Below are 19,661 nucleotides of genomic sequence, written 5' to 3' on the forward strand. Positions count from 1 at the left end.
AAGAATTTTGGGGATAACCTCTTTACAAACCCTTGAAGACATTCAAGCACTGGTAAAACAACTCCTGGACTCTACAGCCTTGCAGGATTGGATCCAAAGGGGGTCTTACTTTTCGGTCAACGATGGCCTACCTTACTTCCAAGGACGCTTATTTCTGCCAGAAAAGGAGTTGCAAGAACTGGTTATTTCCCGTCATCATGATACCCTGATGGAAGGACATCCTGGCATTGCCAAAACTGAGGAAAAAATTAAACGACAATTCTGGTGGCCTTCCTGGCGAAAGGATATTAAATCTTTTGTGATGTCCTGTGGAGTTTGCTCCCAAAACAAAGGCCAAAAGACAAAACCCGCCGGTCTTCTTCAGCCTTTAGACATTCCACCAGCACCTTGGCACACCTTGTCACTAGATTTTATCACGGACCTTCCCCCTTGTAATGGATACAATACTATTCTGGTTGTGGTGGATTTATTTTCCAAGATGGCCTATTTTATTCCGTTGAAAGGATTACCTTCAGCTTCTGTCCTAGCCAAGGAATTCCTCGAAAATATTATCTGTTTGCATGGAATCCCGTCTATATTTGTCTCCGACCGGGGAAGCCAGTTTATTTCTCATATTTGGAGAAAGTGTTGTCAACTGGCACAAATCGACGTAAGACTCTCAACCAGCCACCACCCACAGACCGATGGTCAGACGGAGAGAACGAACCAGACCCTTGAACAATACCTACGATGTATGTTGCACCAATCGGAGGGTAATTGGAAGGATATTTTATGGGTGGCCGAATATGCATACAATAACTCTGTACACTCTGGAACTGGACAAAGCCCCTTTTATACCCTATATGGACATCACCCTCGTACTTCAGACCTGGACTCACCTCTGAGCCTTGAAATGCCCGCAGTGGACCATTTGCATTCCACTATAACTCAAGCCTTCAAGGATGCAACTGCACATTTGCAACAAGCGAAAGGGAAATACAAAAAGAATGCGGATCTGCATCGGAGTGAGGCTCCTCCATACCAAATAGGGGATCAAGTATGGTTGGCTACTAAACACTTATTGCTCAAGGGACCTCGAACTTTTAATCCAAGGTATTTGGGCCCTTACTCGATCAAAGCTATAATTAACCCAGTGGCAGTCAAGCTTGATCTACCAGCTAACATGCAGATTCACCCCGTTTTTCACGTGTCACTTTTGAAACCAGTGCAACCAGGAACCAGATTAATAAAGCCACCAGAACCAATCCAGATAGATGGGGAGCCTGAATTTGAGGTGAAGAACATTTTGGATTCTAAGATCTCAAAATCAAAACTTTTCTATCTAATTGATTGGAAAGGGTACGGGCCTCAGGAAAGGTCTTGGGAACCCAGCGACCACGTACATGCACCTCGGCTGGTAAAAAGGTTCCATCGGAATTTCCCAAACAAACCGAAACCTCCAGAGGGAACGACCTTGGGAGGGGCCTTGGGGGGCAGTGCTGTCATGATGCCTACCCCCGGAGCACCAGGCCAGGCCCAGCACACCCGGGAGCAGGCATCATGCCCCCGGGTAAAAGCCCAGCGGCCCCTTATAGGGGCTCTTTGGACTCTGTCCTGGCGCCTTTGGCGCCAGGCTCATGTTGGACATCAGTCCTGGCGCCATAGGTGCCAGGCTCATAAAGGAAGGTGTTTTGTGCACTTACCTGATGCAGACCATGCTGCAAGATTCAGGCCTCCCTGAGACCTGAAAGGGCCTATTTTTTCATTGGGACTATTTTGCCACTCGGGCATGGCCAGGGAAGGATACTTACCTGGAACTACTTTGGGGGCTATTTAAGCCACGCCCAGACAGTAGCTCACGCTTCGCGTTGTTCTGCATCCAAGCAGCTGAACGCTCACCGTGTCTGCTCCTGCATCTGGTCTCCAGCCACGCCCGCCTCGATCCTGGAACACCTGTAAGGAAAGAAGAGAAGAGAAAGGTGAACACCAAGAATTTTATCAAACTTCTTACCTGCATCCGGAACCTTCACGCCAGCGTTCCTGAGAAAAGACTTTCATTTAAAAGCACTGCGTTGCTCGCTGCAGCGCCGCGCTTCACTCACCGGTCCTCGGGAGTTCTTCTGGTTCCACCGCGACTGTATAGACATTAAGAGGGATCGCCCCCATCGCTAACTCACCTGAGTTTACCATCTGCAAATCAATCCCTCAACGCATTGCCTTCATTCTGCACCTGAAATAAAGGACAGATCACAGGTTAGGAAGGCAACAGAAAAGGAGGCTCAACACTTGTACTTTTGTAATCTTCATACTTACGGCGTTCCGCTCGGAAAAGTCAAGTGGATTTTGCCAGCGCCATTCTGAAAACCAGTGAAGTAACTGGACAAACACGCGCACCTGCACCAGAAGCAGGATGGAGAGTTCATCCTTTCAAACCATAAGGTGAGCTTCAACCGGGGATTTCGGAGGAAGGATTCACGCTCGAAGAGGCCACAGCAACCCAGACTAGACCAGCACCCCCGTGGGATTTAGGTGAGCGTTACACCAACTTCCCTGGCACTGAAGCTGGTGCCCCTCTGCCTCTCTGGCCGGGGGTTGTCAGTGGTGCCAGATGTTGCAGTGCCCGACATGACAACCCCAGAGGCAGGAGTGGGTGAGCAACTGGGTCCTGGGGCTGGGCTGTGGAGCGATGGAATCCCAGTTGGGAGTCTTCGGTTCCAGCAGGGGTGGTCACAGCAACAGCACCCCTGGCTGATGTGCAGGCAGCAAATGGCAGGGCACGTGGACAGCAGGCAGTCAGGCAGCAGCAGATGGCAGGTGGGAGCGTTCTCGGGGCTCTGGGGGGCAGTAAATCGGCTTTCTGGGCAGGAGCGTGGTCTTCCGTGTGCTTACGCGTGGCCAGCTTGATACGGAGTGATTTGGCACGTGAAAATCCTGCACGTCTGCGTGTAATTCAAGGAAAGGCCATTAGCGCATAAGCGCGTCTGCACGCATACGCGATTTCATTGGCCCAAAGGCCCCCATGCGCAGCTATGACGTCACGCGTATGGCCGTAGAGAATGGCGCGTGTAAAAAAAAAGATACACGTCCGAGTGTCAAAGCGTGTAATTGGTGGAAATGGCCTCATCGCGTATGCGCGTCTGTGACGTGTGTATAAAAGGTACGTGTAGAACGCCATTTCCTTGTACGTGCTTTTCATGGAGAGCGAGTGGGTGAAATCTGTACTTCTTGCCAGTTCACACGCGATTTACTTCACGGCGTTTCAAGTTCGTACTCCCTGTTACCTCTGACAGCTTTTTCTCTTTTCCTCTTTTTCCTGGGCCTGTTTCCTCAAACAGCGTTCCCTTCTACTGTTGTCCTGTCTCCTCAGACAGCGTACAATTCTTCTTTTGGCGGGGTTGTTGCCAATGCGCACACGTGCATATTTTTCACGCTTTTGTTCCTGGCAGACAGTGAGTCGCGCACGTATTTAACATCTGTGCTTGCCCCGTGTGTCGCACAACCCTTCAGAGGTCATTCTAGGCTGCGTGTGACACGCATACGTTCACTCTTGTGTTTCTGGGTGCCACAGCATAGTGCAGGTTTATTTTTCCACACACGTGGTCTAGGAGGGGTTTCATGCACCTTACTTCCCTTTTTTGGGGTGCCTGTACGTTGCGTGACCCGTCATCTTTCCCCAAGGGTGAAATACAGCCTTGCTAGAGCACTAGGGTACGATTACCATCTGGTACCCAACCCCTTTGACCCCCAATTGCCCAGGACAATAGTTCACATCGACTCCCATACGCACAATAACATCAGTGCCATGGCTGGGAGGCGAACAAGCCGTAAGGGTGGCAAAGGTGGCCGAGCCCCAAGTGGTGGCCGTGGTGGATCCGGTAGGGGACGTGGCCGTGACTTGCAGGGTGCCAATAGCCCCCCATGTGTGGCGGTGCAGTCAGGGACACCCATGCCTCCCCCCCCCCTGGTTGAGGGTAATGTGGCTGACACCATCCATGCACAGCCCTTGTTGGACCAGCCCACTGTGGAACCAGACCTGGCATAGGGTGACTCCATGGCTGACTTCCAGGTCAGCAGGTCTAGGCCACGTGCGCCGGTGCACGTTGGTGTCATCAGGCCACGTGGATCAGGGGCAGCTAGGTCATCTGCTGCCCCGCGTAGGGAGGCTGGGGAGGCTGCAGGGGCAGCTGCGGCTCCATCCACCCCACCTCTCACACACCCCGCCAGGACAGTGTCGGTCCAAGTCCATCATGCTGACATTCCCCCTGACACCATCACACTTGAGCTAATGCCTGCACCAACTCCCATGCTGAGTGTGCAATCCCACACTCCTAGTACAGAGTCCACTGGGGCTCCTGCCCCTAGTGTCCAGAGCGGCATAGGACACTCAGGATCCACACCACCTTCCAAGCGGAAGAGGAAGAGTGCTCGTCCAGTAGAGGCTAATGCCCCAGACACGGCTGCACAGTCCGGCCCGTCAAGGAAGCCCAGCTTCAATAAGGCCGAACTGAATGCACTTGTAGAGTATGTGTCCGCACATGACCGTGAAATGGTGATTGTTGCAGGATCCAAGACCACACCTGCACAACGTCAGGCACACTGGCAGACCATCGCGGACATCATAAGTACCCTTGGAATCATGAGGCGCACAGCTACTGAATGCTACAAGTGCTGGAATGATCTGAAGCGCATGGCAAAGAATAAGCTGGCCTCAAGTCATGCCGCAACTCTAGTGACTGGAGGTGGGTCTCCAGCAGAGGACATAGAACTCACTCCACATGAGCAGGTTGCTGGGACCTACGTCACGGAGGAACAGATCCAAGGCGTGGGAGAACTGGCAGATTACGAGGCATTGTCCGGTGAGTGCACATGCATGTGTGTGTCATCCATGTGCATGGTGTGTGTGGGAGGGCTTCTGTTTGGGTGCCAGGTGAGGGTGTGTGTGCCTGAGTGGTTTGGGTCACCCATGTGCCTCATCCAATACATTCTGCGCACCAGCATTTGGGTATAGCAGTATCCCTTCTGCCAACATTAGACATCCAGCCCAACACCACGTCAGTTGCCCTTGAAGTGTCATCTTGCCACAACATTGTTGCTTATTTTCCTCTGTTTATTCAGGCAGATTGTTTGCATACCACCACTTTTACTCAGCATTTCTCAGTCCTATTGTCACATGTCTGACATGGCTATGGTGCAGTGGACTGGCTTTGTTTCTTGGACATGATTTGTTTAGACATGTCCCTGTGCTATAGGACCATTTTGGACTGGCAGCTCCAGGTTAAACATTTGACCCATTTCAATGAAAAAATCAATTTCATGAGCAAACTGGACTGAATGAACAATTGGTGCCCTCCTCTCCCTCTTCACTTTATGGCTAGGGTACATGCCATCTGTGTGATGGCATGTGTATTTGACCTGCCAATCACTGGCCAATGTGTGATGCCACTGCTAGGCAGCATGCAGCAAATGTGTTCATCTTCCATCTTGGTGTCATCAATGTGTGCCATCTGCCTACCCTTCACACGCAGTGACGGTGCATGCATGGGAGGGTTTTAGTCATGTGGGACATGTGTGAATCAAGTACTGTTTCTGTAGCCTCTCAGCCCTAATTGTGTGCCATAGTGCTAATGCCTGTTTCCATTTGTTTTCTTTTATGTCTTTGCAGGGGATGACGCACTTGATACTGCTGGGGTTGTGGAGATGGTGCAGACCCAGGAGGGGTCTGAGGCCCGACCGACCACCAGTGAGGGACGTGGTGTGGTGGTGGGTGAGAACCCACAACTGCTGCAGGTCGTGCTCTCAAGGGGTGTCTCTGGCTGCACCTCCCCCGAGCTGTATTCAGGTGTCGATTCGGATGATGAGACCTATGTGCCGTCACAGGTGAGTGTTCCTGGGAGGGATTCTGTTCTGTCCGACCCACCTGCACCAGGGTTAGAACCCTCAATGGGGATGTCAGTGTTGGCAGGTACGCCTTTGGTGGTTACGGATGCAGGGTCACACTCCGCAACATCTGATCCTGTTCCTGGGCCAGCAGAGGGGGAATGCAGTCCTGCAGCCTCAGGCAGTGCCGGCACAGCAAGGCGCAGTTCGCCTTGCCCCAGACAGGTGTGGTGCCCGCCGACGTGGTGGCCGTACGCCACCTGGCAATACCGCATGGGAGCAATCCATATATGGTATGGCAACCCAACAGGCAGCATCATTAGAGATGATGGCTCAGGCCATGGATAGGGTGGCCACTTCCATTGTCCCCCCCGAAAGGCTGATGGAGCGACTACAGCAGGCAACAGACTCCATCTGCCAGTCACACAGGGAGGACATGTTGGCGTCCAACAGGAACAGGCGGGCGGCACTGGCGACTCTGCGGGAAGCCATTTCCAGGGAAGCCTTGAGGGTGGAACTCCTTCACCTCAGGACCACTCTTGTTGAGCTTGAGGCTTCAACAAACAGAAGGACAGAACAGCAGCTGGAGCGTCTCACACGTACGCTCTCAGCTGAGATGCAGGCAACTAGGGCGGAGGTCCGGGCATTCTGTGAGTTGTTGCATGGGGACCTACGCACAATTATCCTCCGGAACGAGACCTACCACACCCGCATGTTTGCTGCCATGGAGGAACAGACTAGGGCTTTGCATGGGCTGCCTCCCATAGTGCCACCACCTCCTAATGCAGCAGCAGAGGGTGAGGAGAGCGATAGCAGTGATTCTCCCACAATAGGGTAGCCGTGTAGGCCATGAGCCCATGGAGGTGTTTTTTTTTCTTAAGATCCACAGAGGTGGGTTTTGATGTGCACCCTGTCCTTGGACCTCCTGGGTGGCCTCCGCCCCCCCCCCCAGGCCCATTAATGGCCATTTTTTTTTTTTTTTTTTTGGACAGTGTGTTGCCTTGTGTGGCTCCCGTGGGCATACGCTGGATTGTGGCTGGGCACATGCAGGCTTGTCATGAATTTGGTTCAGATGCTTGGGTTTGTGTGACACACACCCCTCCTGTTTCCCGTTTCCATGGGCTTGCAAAGGGTGTGCCCAAGTGACAGGGCTGTGTTGTATCTTACCTCGGGAGGCGTGATGGGGTTCCGAATTGGCGTCATCATGTGGGTGCTCAGATGGTAGGCACTGTCCCCTGGTGAGGAGGTGATGGGTATCATTAGTGGGGTAGTGACATAACTCTGCATCTGACATGCATGCATGTGCAGTGGCATTCATACTCACCAAGCAGCCATGTATCGCCATGCCGCCCAGCTTCTAGGTCCCGGCTTAGGGTAGACATTCGGTAAATGAAGCTGTCGTGGGTGGGCCCTGGGTAGTTGGCATATACTGAGGTGATGATTCCCTTGGCATTACATACTACCTGCACGTTGATGGAATGCCAGTGCTTGCGGTTCCTATAGATGTGCTCAGATGCCCTGGGGGGACGTAGTGCCACATGGGTGCAGTCAATGGCACCTGGCACTTTGGGGAATTGTGCCACACCGTAGAAATTGAGGGCGGCAGCCTGCCTTTCTGCAGGTATCCTGGGCAGGTATATGTGCCTATGGACTGATGGGCGTGCAGTGATGATGTTCAAGACCTGGTGTAGGCAGCGTGACTGCGTGGCCTGTGACACCCCACCCACTATGGCACTTGTCCGCTGAAATGATCCTGTGGCCAAGAAGTGCAGTACATTGAGGACCTTCTCCAGGGGGCTGAGTGCTTGGGAGCACAGGGTGGGTGATGTGAGGTCATCCTCCCACTCACTGACCAGGTCCAGTATTATGTGTGGTGGAAACCTGTACCTCCCATACACCTGGTCATCAGGCATCCCAAAAAGGCTGGTTCTGGGAGTGAAAATTCAGGCCCTCACTATCCTCCTCCTCCTCCTTTGGTAACCCACGGCCACTGCTGCTAGGAACGGTATATTCATCCTGGCGTCTGAGCTTGTTTGTTGTTTGCACGCACTTTTATGCTGCGCAGGTCGACGTATGCCTGCTTCATGCTGGTGTACGTGTTTCAGGATTGGACAATTTATTTTTCGGCGCGTTGTAGGAGAACGTGTGAATCTTCCCGCCCACCCCAGGAATACACATAACACGCTCTCCCAGGCCCAGTCGTGAGTAAATATTCCCGCCCACCCCTGGAATACACGTACCCCACTCTCACAGGCCCAGTCGCGTGTGGAAGTTCATGCGCACCCCGAAATACACGTACCCAGGGCTATCGCGTGTGGAACTTCCCGCGAACCCCGTAATACACGTAGCCTTCTGGTATCGCGTGTGGAAGTTCACACGGACCCATAACACATGTACCCTGATGGTATTGCATGGGAGACTACCCGCGCACCCCAGGAATACACGTACCCAGGCAAATCGCACAGCTGGGGGTGGGGGTGCAGGGGGACATGTGTGGGGGCCTGGTGGAGGGTGCCCCTGGATGCTGGGGGGTGGGGGTGGTGGGAGACATGTGTGGGGGCCTGGTGGAGGCTGCCCTTGCACTGCTGGGGGGTGGGGTGATGGGAGACATGAGTGGGGGCATGGTGGAGGCTGCCCATTCACTGCTGGGGGTGGGGGTGGTGGGAGACATGTGTGGGGGCCTGGTGGAGGGTGCCCTGCACTGCTTGGGGGTGGGGGTGGTGGGAGACATGCGTGGGGGCCTGGTGGAGGGTGCCCTGCACTGCTGGGGTGTGGGGGTGGTGGGAGACATGAGTTGGACATGAGTGTGGGCCTGGTGGAGGGTGCCCCTGGATGCAGGGGGGTGGAGGTGCAGGGGACATGAGTTGGACATGAGTGGGGGCCTGGTGGAGGGTGCCCCTGGATGCTGGGGGGTGGGGGTGGTGGGAGACATGAGTGGGGGCCTGGTGGAGGCTGCCCCTGCACTGCTGGGGGGTGGGGGTGATGGGAGACATGATTGGGGGCCTGGTGGAGGCTGCCCTGCACTGCTGGGGGGTGGGGGTGGTGGGAGACATGTGTGGGGGCCTGGTGGAGGGTGCCCCTGGATGCTGCGGGGTGGGGGTGGTGGGAGACATGAGTGGGGGCCTGGTGGAGGCTGCCCCTGCACTGCTGGGGGTGGGGGTGACGGGAGACATGAGTGGGGGCCTGGTGGAGGCTGCCCCTGCACTGCTGGGGGGTGGGGGTGGTGGGAGACATGTGTGGGGGCCTGGTGGAGGTTGCCCCTGGATGCTGGGGGGTGGGGGTGCTGGGAGACATGTGTTGGTGATCAGTAGTGCAAGGTGACATGTGGGATGGCTGGGGGGCATGGCCATGGTGGATGGGTTGCCTGTGGGACATGAGCAGGGGTGCAGGGTAGTCCCCTGTGGTGTAGGCTGCCTGCAGGGGCCGTGGAGGGTGTAGAGGGAACACCTGGGAGGACCCACACAGCCAAATCACGTGTTGCATTCCCCGGCACCACCGAAATACACGTACCCTGCTGAAATCGCGTGTGAATCTTCCCGCGCACCTCGGAATACACGTACCCAGGCCAATCGCGTGTGGAACTTCCCGCGCACCCAAAGTACACGTACCCAGGCCAATCGCGTGTGGAACTTCCCACGCATCCCGAAGTACACGTACCTGGGCCAATCGCGCGTGGAACTTCCCGTGCACCCCGAAACACACATACCCAGGCTAATCGCGTGTGGAACTTCCCGCGCACCCCGTAGTGCACGTACCCAGGCTAATCACGTGTGGAACTTCCCACGAATCCCGAAGTACACGTACCCAGGCCAATCGCGTGTGGAACTTTCCACGCACCCCGAAACACACGTACCCAGGCTAATCGCGTGTGGAACTTCCCACGCACCCCGTAGTACACGTACCCAAGCTAATTGCATGTGGAACTTCCCACGCACCCCAAAGTACACGTACCCAGGCCAATCGCAGGTGGAACTTCCCGCGCACCCCGAAGTACACGTTCCCAGGCCAATCGCGTGTGGAACTTCCCGCACACCCAGGAACACACGCACACGCTATTTTTCACACAGCGGGTGTCCATGTTTGTCGGTACCCCTTTGCACCTCATTTGTCCTAGAGGGCCACTGTATGGACCATTCATCATGGCTGTACATGGGTGCTTTTTGTTAGCGCACATTTTGGCACACTTTTTTTCAGGCGCAAGCACGCTACCGCCTGCTTTCTTGTGGCGTACTTGTTTGGCCCTGTGCGCGTCTTTGACTGTGCGCTGTTTGCCCTATTCGATTCCATGAATACGGGTTGTAGGCGAGCGTGTGGGCGTTCCGCGCACTTTTCTCCTGTACTTCCCCCGTGACGCCCATATTTTCACGCGTTGTTCCCCATTGCGAGTGTTACGCCCCGTGTTCCGCCTACTTTTGTGATGTGCGCCACGCTATGTGCGATTTCGCAGTGGCCGTGGCGCACGCTGTTGGATGACCTGTGCGCCGGCGTGAACGGGTTTCCCTGCGATTTTCGCACTTGCACTGCGATTTTCGCACTTTTACTGCGAATATGCACGTTTTGGCACCTCTGCGCGGGAATTTTCGGCGCAGATTAATTCCATGAATCGACCCGTCAATCTAACGAAATACATTTCATCACTGCATACAGTTCTAATATTTCAGTACTGAGGCAAACTTTAAATAAAAATTGACATCTTTTACAACTAGATCCTCACCTAAAGGGATACATCGGCGACAAACCAAAAATGACATATCGGAAGGCTAAAACATTGAAAATGACTCTGAGCCCTTCACTTCTCCCAGATGTGAATCCTGAACCCACTAGAACTTGGCTGGATACAAGGGTGTCAGGTTTTCGTAAATGTGGCACATGTACTATGTGCCATTTTGCACATGAGGTGACAACTGAATTCGTGGATTCAAGAGGAACAAGTATGAAAATTAGAGAGAACATTATTGTCTATGCGATAATATGTCTTTGTTAAAAGATTTACATTGGGAGCACGATCAGGGAAACAAGAATCCGTATATGGGAGCATTTTTTCAACAATTAGAAGCCAGGATGCATCATTACCACTGGCCCAACATTGGCAGCTTAAACATCAGTTGGACGATAAAAAGGCTCTGAGGTTTATTGGACTACAGAAAGCAAAACTAGGAAGAAGAGGGGGAAATCTGGAGGAAAAACTCAGGCAGATGGAAGCAAGATTGATTTGTAAATTCAGGACAATAGAATTTGGTTTGAATCATGATAATGAAATGGGAAATTTCCTATGAACCAATGAATGTAAAGCAAAATGTGTATCATTATATTTATGATTTTTCAGTGAAAAGTGGGAAAGGTTAACTACATATTGATGAATGAAAAGCAAAATGTGCAACATGGTATTTATGTTATTCTGGTGGAAAGTGGAAAGGGCTGATTGTATATTGATGAATCTCTATTAAGTAATGACCCATGGTCTAATTCAACATGTGTAAAAATAAGTATGATTGGTAATCTGAAAGCTGAGTCTACGAAAGTGATAATGTAAAAAAATGCTTGGGGGGGGGCAACATGCCCATGAACTGGTCATATCATAAACAGGATGGAGGTTTTAGTATGCTACATTTGGCACCAACACATACTTAAATATTATCCGTGAAGGGGAATTTTATATGACTCTTACATCAAATATACACTGCCTGCACCAGGAATCAACAATGTGATTGTAATGTGTGGTCTCGTAATTTGCATCGCTCTAATATGGCCACATTGCAAAAATGATTGTTCATGAATGAAAGAAAGATATATGGTCGTGGACCATTATAGAATTTAGGTATGTAAAGAATACGGTTTGTACGAAAATTAAATTTAAAATGAAATCCAAATTTAAGTAAGATATTCAAAATATCAAATTGCTGGGTCGGGCATGTGTATACATTACTACTAAATAGGAAATACTAATGTGACTGTAATACATGGTCCTGAACTTCGTACCATTCCAATATGGCCGCCATGCAAAACTGAGTAGAAACCAAGAAGGGATTGTGTAAGTAACCATGGTAACACTATAGAATACATGGAAAACCTGCGCGACGGTCCACTATTGTGTAAAGCCGACGCGAGGAATCTGAATCAGAAGCACTCAAGTTAAGCAGACACTTTGGGTCTCTGGGCTGGGGAAAGGAGACGTTTTTCTACGCCTGCATTCCGGCACCAAATTCGACCTGGAGGGTTGCACAGACTTTCTACAGTTCTTTGAAATAATGTGGAGCTCGTATCGCGGACAACAAACCTGAATAACTAAGGGAGCATTTATGTGAGGGGCTGCCACGTTATCTGTTTACTCAAAAAATAAGCCTATGTACATAAATAAACGGGACCTGTTACTATTTACGTTAGGAGGGGCATACTAACAGCGCACGAACAAAGGATGTTAAAATTAATATTTGAAAAAGAACACTGTGTAAATGTGCAATCGGATTGAATATCTTTCATATATTGCCTTAATTACAGGGATTTACCTGGCACTATTGCAATAAGACGGGTAAGATTATTTCATTCACTCTTAGTATAGCATTATCGGAGAGTGTGTCAAATGTGAGATGCTATAAACCTACAACAAATAATGTAGTGGCTATCAAATGCAAATAGTATAGCTTATGTGACATGGCAGAATGGGAAGTAGAAAAGAGGTAATCTTTTATGAACTATAGGAACAAATAATATAAAAAGATGATCTCATTTTTTAACATATGACAAATCATGCTAAAACGTTTTTTCTTTATTTCTCTGTTTTTTATTTTTATTCTTTTCTCCTGTTTTTGTTTTATGTTTGTTCTCACTGATTGACAAATATTTCCATTTATATATTTTTTTTTGGGTACAAATTTCTTGATTTTAATTATTAATTTATGTTTATTTCTTTGAACTTTTGAAACATTTCCGAAACCAAACCCTCCATTTTTTCTGTTCTCCTTTGTGGCCAAACGTATGAATGTGCTTAAAACATTATACATTGAATATGACTGTTTTGCTATTGCCCTATTTGTTTTGAGAAAGGCTCTTGAGCAGCCGAAACACGTGTAAACCAGGAATAAAGGGCTTTGTGACTTTGGAACCAGGAATAAAGGGTTTTGTGACTTGGAAAAAACGTATGTGTGGCGCAATCCTTGAGTGGCAGACCACTTTGATCTGTTTTCTAACCAAGGATGTAGGGGATTGGTTCCTCTAACTTTGGCCACATGGATGCGACACGGCTGAAAAGCCTTAATAATTAATTTAAGGTGGCCAACAGAAGAGGTTGTACCAACATACATCCCCACAAAAAAACTCTCCATTTACAGCTTTATTTTGCCTGATTGGCATTTTGCTCAAACATCACTGGCTCCCCTTGGGTTGCTCTTTATTAAATTTGTCTTAATTTGTTCTTTTACTTCACTCATAGGCTTTCGAGAACATGCCGATTCCACTACTATGTAATTCCTTCGCTTTCATATGCGCATCGGGTTTCCTTGCATTCTCTTACAACTCACTGTCTGCAAAATACTTTTCTTCGGTTTCTTTAGTAAGATGCTTTCTGGGATTTGAGGTCAGGGTCTTACCGCCGGCCCTTCAGATACCCATAGATGATTACTGCCATTCCGGTGAAGGAGCAGTTCTTGGCCGCAGCAAAGAGACCAGTACCTTCCTCGGAACCCTTCTCCCGCCTTCTCCGGCTCCTTGGAGACACGGCTCCCTCGCCAGGCAATGACAGCTTCTCTCACTAGGCCATCCTTCAGTGTCTCGGCATCCCATTCTCCTCTGGCTTCCGCGGGCTTCATGACTTTACCAACTTCTATGACTTAAAATATAATTGCTCCGAACGTTACAACGGCAGGTTTCGCTGTAGAAATTTAGTTTTAATGACAATCATCCACTTAAAGGGGTGCTTTCTTCTTCACAGTCCCTGAGGGACTCTGGGACATGTAGTCCATTTATAACAAATTCAGTTTTCTTACTTCTTTAGGATGGCAAAAGGCCATCAAAAGGGCGGCGTTACTTGGAAAGTTAAAAAGGGGTTCCTCACAGTCGTCCTGGTCTGACAACCCCCCCATGTGATCCTCCGGCAGTATAGCACCCCCAGGGTCAGGATCAGAGTGTGTGCCTGCCTTCCCCTGGCCACATGAGAAGGGTCACAGAACAAGTTCCGGGGGAATCCCATCGGATTCTCCACACCACCCTCCCCCAAAATCCCCTGATCCCCTTTCTCATTCCCTCCCTCCATCCTCACTTACCTGCGGGACCAGAGCTCTGTGCTCAGGTTCTGGCACTCCTCCCGTCTCCTAGTCACTGCCATAGACATGGAAAAGGCACTCAGTCCCTTTGCCATACGGTGGCAGACATCTTTTTTCATTTTTTTCATTTATCCGCAGGAGATTGGCTGTGCGCGCAGCACTAATCTACTGAGGAAAAATAATGAAAGCCATCCACACCCCGGATGAAACACGGGGTGCGCTTGGCTTTAATGCACCCTCAACAGGGTGGATATGGCCGGTAACGGCCGACAGCCCGAGCTAAGGCAGGGTCCGACTTCCTGAGCAGGCATGAAAGCCACAGTAACTTAATAACAATGAAATAATTAGACAATTAAGTATTGGAAGTGTTTTTATTATGACAAGTGCTTACACTATAAAGCAATGGTACATACATGTGTAGACTGGATACATACCTTACATTACACAGTACATTTGGCAATTGCTTTCTTTAAACGAAAGATGGAATTGGTGGAGCCATATGGTGTGCACCTGCTTTACATGCAAGAATTGATAACGGAAAAAGTCAACGTTATTATTGCAAATGTTGACAATCATCTTGACTTTAAACCTTCACCAGGGCCATGCTGATACACAGTGCCTGAAGTTTGTGAATAAATGACTGATCTATACATTATTTGCTTTGAATAATGGTGCTGTATCGTGAGCAAGTATGGGTAAACTATAGACAACTAAAGAACTTGGAAAGAACATTTCCATGTTAAAAATTTCACTCTAAATATGGATTTATCTAACAGTCAAAATAACAGGAAAATCAACTCACACTGCCTAAAATTAAAAATGTGATCAGAGTACAAGGAACTCAGAAACAAAGCCTAACTCTTTGACAACTCAACCTGGGCCAAGGGCTTGCAACCTTAGGCTCTTCAAATGTTTAGGACTACAACTCCCATCGGACCTAACCAGCTTTAACGAATGGGGAGGAATATGATTTTTCACCATAGTGACACCTTTACTCCAAAGTTCCCTTTCACCGGAGCCTGTTGCTATGCAGCAGACACTGAGAATGTGTAGAAATTGGTAGTGCTATTTCTTTATTGATGTGGAAGGCAGAAACCACCTTTGGTCGTTAATTGGTTTGCGTTCTGAGAACCACCTTTTCCTTGTGGAAGATAATAGATGGTTGTTCTGCTAGTGGCAGTAGGCACGGTGGCTGTCATGCTGGTAACAGCTAGCAGTGTCCTTCCTCCTGTGCCTGTGCTGCTTAGTTCGGGGTCAGAATGTTGGGCCCATGTGGAGTGGAGCGGTCTCCCACCGTGCATGTACTCTTCCGCATGGGCCTGGCGTGGGTGTCTGCCTGCACAGTCAGGTGGTTTCTTCTTCCCTTCTTGGTGACTCACGAGTGCACCGAGCAAGGATATGATGCACGCCTCTTCCAGGACGATAGTCTGGTATACTGGTGCTGGCCATAGGCTCTATACGGCACCTCCCACGAAGGTGAAACCCTGGCAGTGTGTTTACCCACATGAGGTACCCTTGAGAATAGGTTTTCTTACCCAAGACATTTCCTTGGTTTTTGATGTGAAAGTGTTCAACGTCTCACAGAGAAGGCTCACCCACTCCTCCCACCCTGAAAGCTTCTGAATGACAGTGCGTCATGAGTGTGGAGCACAGACATCACAGGAGTGCCAGGCATCTGACCACCCTAAATGTGAGGGTTGGCAGAATAGATGTTCCATGGACAACATGCAATGCGGGCATGTGTTTGGCATGTGACACAGGGAACAAGAAAAAAAGAATGCATGCGCAACTTGGCAGAGCTGTAGTGGTTGGCCTGTCCCGTCCAACGTAGAGAAAGAGACTGGTGGATGGGTGCAGTGTGCAAGGGAGGTGCCATGCAGGGTTGTAGTCAGGCTACGTCTGGGCTGGTACTACCAGATTATTCTCAGTATGGGCTGTGAAAAAACAGGCTCTGGTGCCATCCCTGTTCTGTGGACGTCCAAAGAGAGTGAAGGAAAGAGGACAGGACAGGTTGCAAATCCCTGCCCTAGGCAAATCACTTTAGTCAAGACCTAACTAAATAAAAAAAAAATGATCTGGGAAGTATATTATGTCAATGCGTGGGCCACTGCTACCGAAGGAGTAAAGAAATGGTGTAAGGATGCCAGCAAATGCAGAACATAAACAGCAAAACAATTATGTAATCTTAAACATCAAAACACGCCAAACTTTAAAATATACCACTGACCATGTCTCTTTAAATTGTATTTATTTGAAGACAGGGATGTCAATTTAGATTAGAAATTACTTACAATAACACATTAACAGATGGCAGAGGCATTCCCACAAGGATGCTGTACAATAGAATAAAGATGAGAACAAGTTGCAAGCCAGTTTAGGAGGGTGTAACAATAATGGGACAAATACCAGGGACAACACAAAACAAACATAACAAATGGTTATACATACGAAAACAGGTGGCTTACAAAAGTAGATTAACCTAAGGGGGTAAGTGCTTAAAACTAAAGAGGAGCTCTATTTAGATATACACACTGCAGTGCAAAAAAGTCAAATTGGCCTTCTTGCAAGCACTGAACCCAACCAAAAGAAGAAACTGTGAGGAGCCAGCAATGAGACACGGGCACACTGAGCTCATAGTTTTGGCTATAAACCTTTATTCAAAATGAAAGGGCATTGGAAAAAGGTCTCACTATCCCTATTTTAAGAGGGGTTTCCTGACCTAAACCAAAACTAAAGGTCTGTCCAAAGTCAAGATGTCCAAAGCGAAATGTCCTGTGTCCAAAATCATATCCTTGCCCTCACATTCTACAAAACAACTCTAATATGTGAAAGGTCTTTGGCCGTGTAAGTGCCCAAACATTCAAGTTCAAATGAAATGTATAACTCCAACACAAATGTTCCTAATGGATAAACGTCACAGTTTCTCTTAAAGATAACGTTCAAAGTTCCAGGGTACAACTCCTTTCCCCAGGTTTCTCTTCAAGACACCTCAAAACTCCCAAGGACATGTGTGCTCCTTAGGGCTCTTTGTTCAACAAAACACTTCTATACAAAAAACAACGTGGGTGTAAGTTCCAGCCTCATAGGATACCTGGGATACTCCGCTGCCAGGATCTTTTTCACTTTGTTTAACTTTGCTTTCAGACTTGACTTTGCCTGGTTTATTCCCCTGCCAGGACTTCTTTAAATGATTGGTTTTGCACACTTGAAAACTTGATCGTGGCCTGGTGTACATACCTGCGAGGGGTTTTCATATGATTTACTTTGCAGACTTGCAGAGTTGACTTTGCCTGGTATACTTTCCTGTAAGGGTTTTTCATTAGGCAATATGAACCGCAGCGAGGGGGGGGAGTGCATTACCGGCCGCGTAATGCCCCCGGGCCATAGTTAGAAGCCTGAGCAAAGCACAGGCTTTAACAGAGCTCCAGGGGCATTACCCAACCAGTAATGCCCACCCTTCGAGGGTCATATTGCCATTAGTGCCCCAGCACCAGAAAAAGAAAATGGCCACTGGGGATCAGGAGAAGGGACCAGATGTGGTCCCTTCTCCCTTTCCATGGCGGCCAAGGAACCTTAATTAAAAAAAAAATAAACAAACAAAATGGCCACCATGGAAAGGGAGAAGGGACTACAGGTAGTCCCTTCTCCCCTTACATGACGGCCATTGGCGAAGGAACCCGTAGCTGCGGCAGTGTTTCAGAGCCTTGTCATTCTGGTAAGGCCCTGGCGAGCGCCAATGAGCTTGCTTTTTACAAGCTCATTGTCCCTCGCCGGGTACTAATGTGATTTACTCCACACACTTGCAGACTTGCTTTTGTATGGTTTAATCTCCTGCCAGGGCTTTTCACCTGATTTACTTCATACAATTGCAAACTTGCTTTCGCGTGGTTTACTCTCCTGGCAGGGCTTTACATCTGATTTTACTTTACTTGCTTTTGCCTGGTTTCCACTCTTGCTAGGGCTTTTCATTTGATTTACTTTATACAATTGCAAAACTTGCTTTTCTCTCGCATTCATCTGTAAACCCCTTTTGGGTAATATTGAATTTCAAATTCCTTCTCATTTGCTCCACACAATGTTGTCTTTTTTTGGCAGCATTGCCGAAGCGCCCCGGGTCCCATTATCTCTCTCTCTAGGACACACCTGTTTTTTGTGGCATCCTTCTTTTCCCTTGCTGCAGACAGCACTCCGATATCCCACCTCCAGCTAGCAGGCTTCACCAAACAGCTCCCATGCCCTTTGTGGATCCAGCTTTCCTCTGGGCTCTGTGTGCAGGTGGACATGAATCTGTTTCTAGGTTCCGAGGTTGCTAGGAAGTTTCTTCTTCCTTCCCTCTCCCATTCGTCTCATGGTAAACCGGCCTCTGCAGTCCTCTGTCTCTTGCCTTCCTCCTGAGCCTGCCGGATCCATGGTCATCTTGGTGTCCTTACGTTGCCTCGGCGCACATCAGGAGGGCTCGGCTTTCCCAGGTATCATTCTCTCACTTTATGCTTGGTAAAGCTTTTAAATGTCCCAGCAGCTATCACATGTTTTACAACCACTGGAGTATATCTGGTGCTTCTTGTTCGTGGTAATCTGCATTACTCCATTCAGCCTCCTCGTCCCAGTATTTCTAGATGTAAGTGTATGTGTGGAGTATTGGAATGTGTTACCTGTAGGTCTTGTGGATGGTTGAAGGGAAGGGGGTATCTCTAAAAGGTAAAGTGGATACCATGTCTCATCTAATGATGTATCATCCCTTGAGGATCGCCTTTCCCAATATGGTTCTCCCTCATGTAACCGTCCCCAGGGTCAAGATCTGGTAGCAGCTGCCGTGTCCTGGCCACATGGGAAGAGACTACTGCCAGGAAAGTGTGATGACATCAGACCGAGAACCGAGAAAGCGTTGCAAATTAAAGAATAGAGTACAGGACTCTAATAGCTAGGATGAAATCTGAGTTTAAAGAGGTTCTCTTGGTTTCCCTTTTACATGCAGCTAAGACACATAAAGGCAAAGAATGTTGCCATATTGTAAGGTCCGGCGTGAGACCAGTGATTGTTTAACATGTCTGGCATGACTACTTCCAGTCTTTGTATTATACGGAAGAATTCCCCTCCACATCTCAACTGGAAGCACTTGAGAAACATAGCCTGGAGACACAGAGGTATTTAACTAAGACAAACTATAGCCTAGTTTTCTCTACCTGAAGTTGTTAGGGCAATCGGCTCACAACGTTCTAGTAAAGCCCCAGGAACCGATTTTATTCCATTGCACCCGTTTAAGAGCAATGTGGAAATGTGGGTGTCCTTTTAACAATGTTTTTTAATGGGGGTTCTGTCAGTCACCCCCTCCCCCACACAGTTGGGAGGGGCGCAACTATAATGACGATATACAAAAAGGGTGACAGCATACTGCCTTCGAACTATAGATCTATTCCTTTAATTGACTCTCTGGCTAAAATATATTCTAAAATTCAGTTGCATCGACTTGAAGAATGGACAGAGACTTTTAATATACTCTCAATATCCCAGGCAGGGTTTCCCAAAGGGTTCTCTACAATAGACCAG

The sequence above is a fragment of the Ambystoma mexicanum genome, chromosome 6q (assembly GCF_040938575.1).
Source record: "Ambystoma mexicanum isolate Mex_15411 chromosome 6q, UKY_AmexF1_1, whole genome shotgun sequence".
NCBI lineage: Eukaryota > Metazoa > Chordata > Amphibia > Caudata > Ambystomatidae > Ambystoma > Ambystoma mexicanum.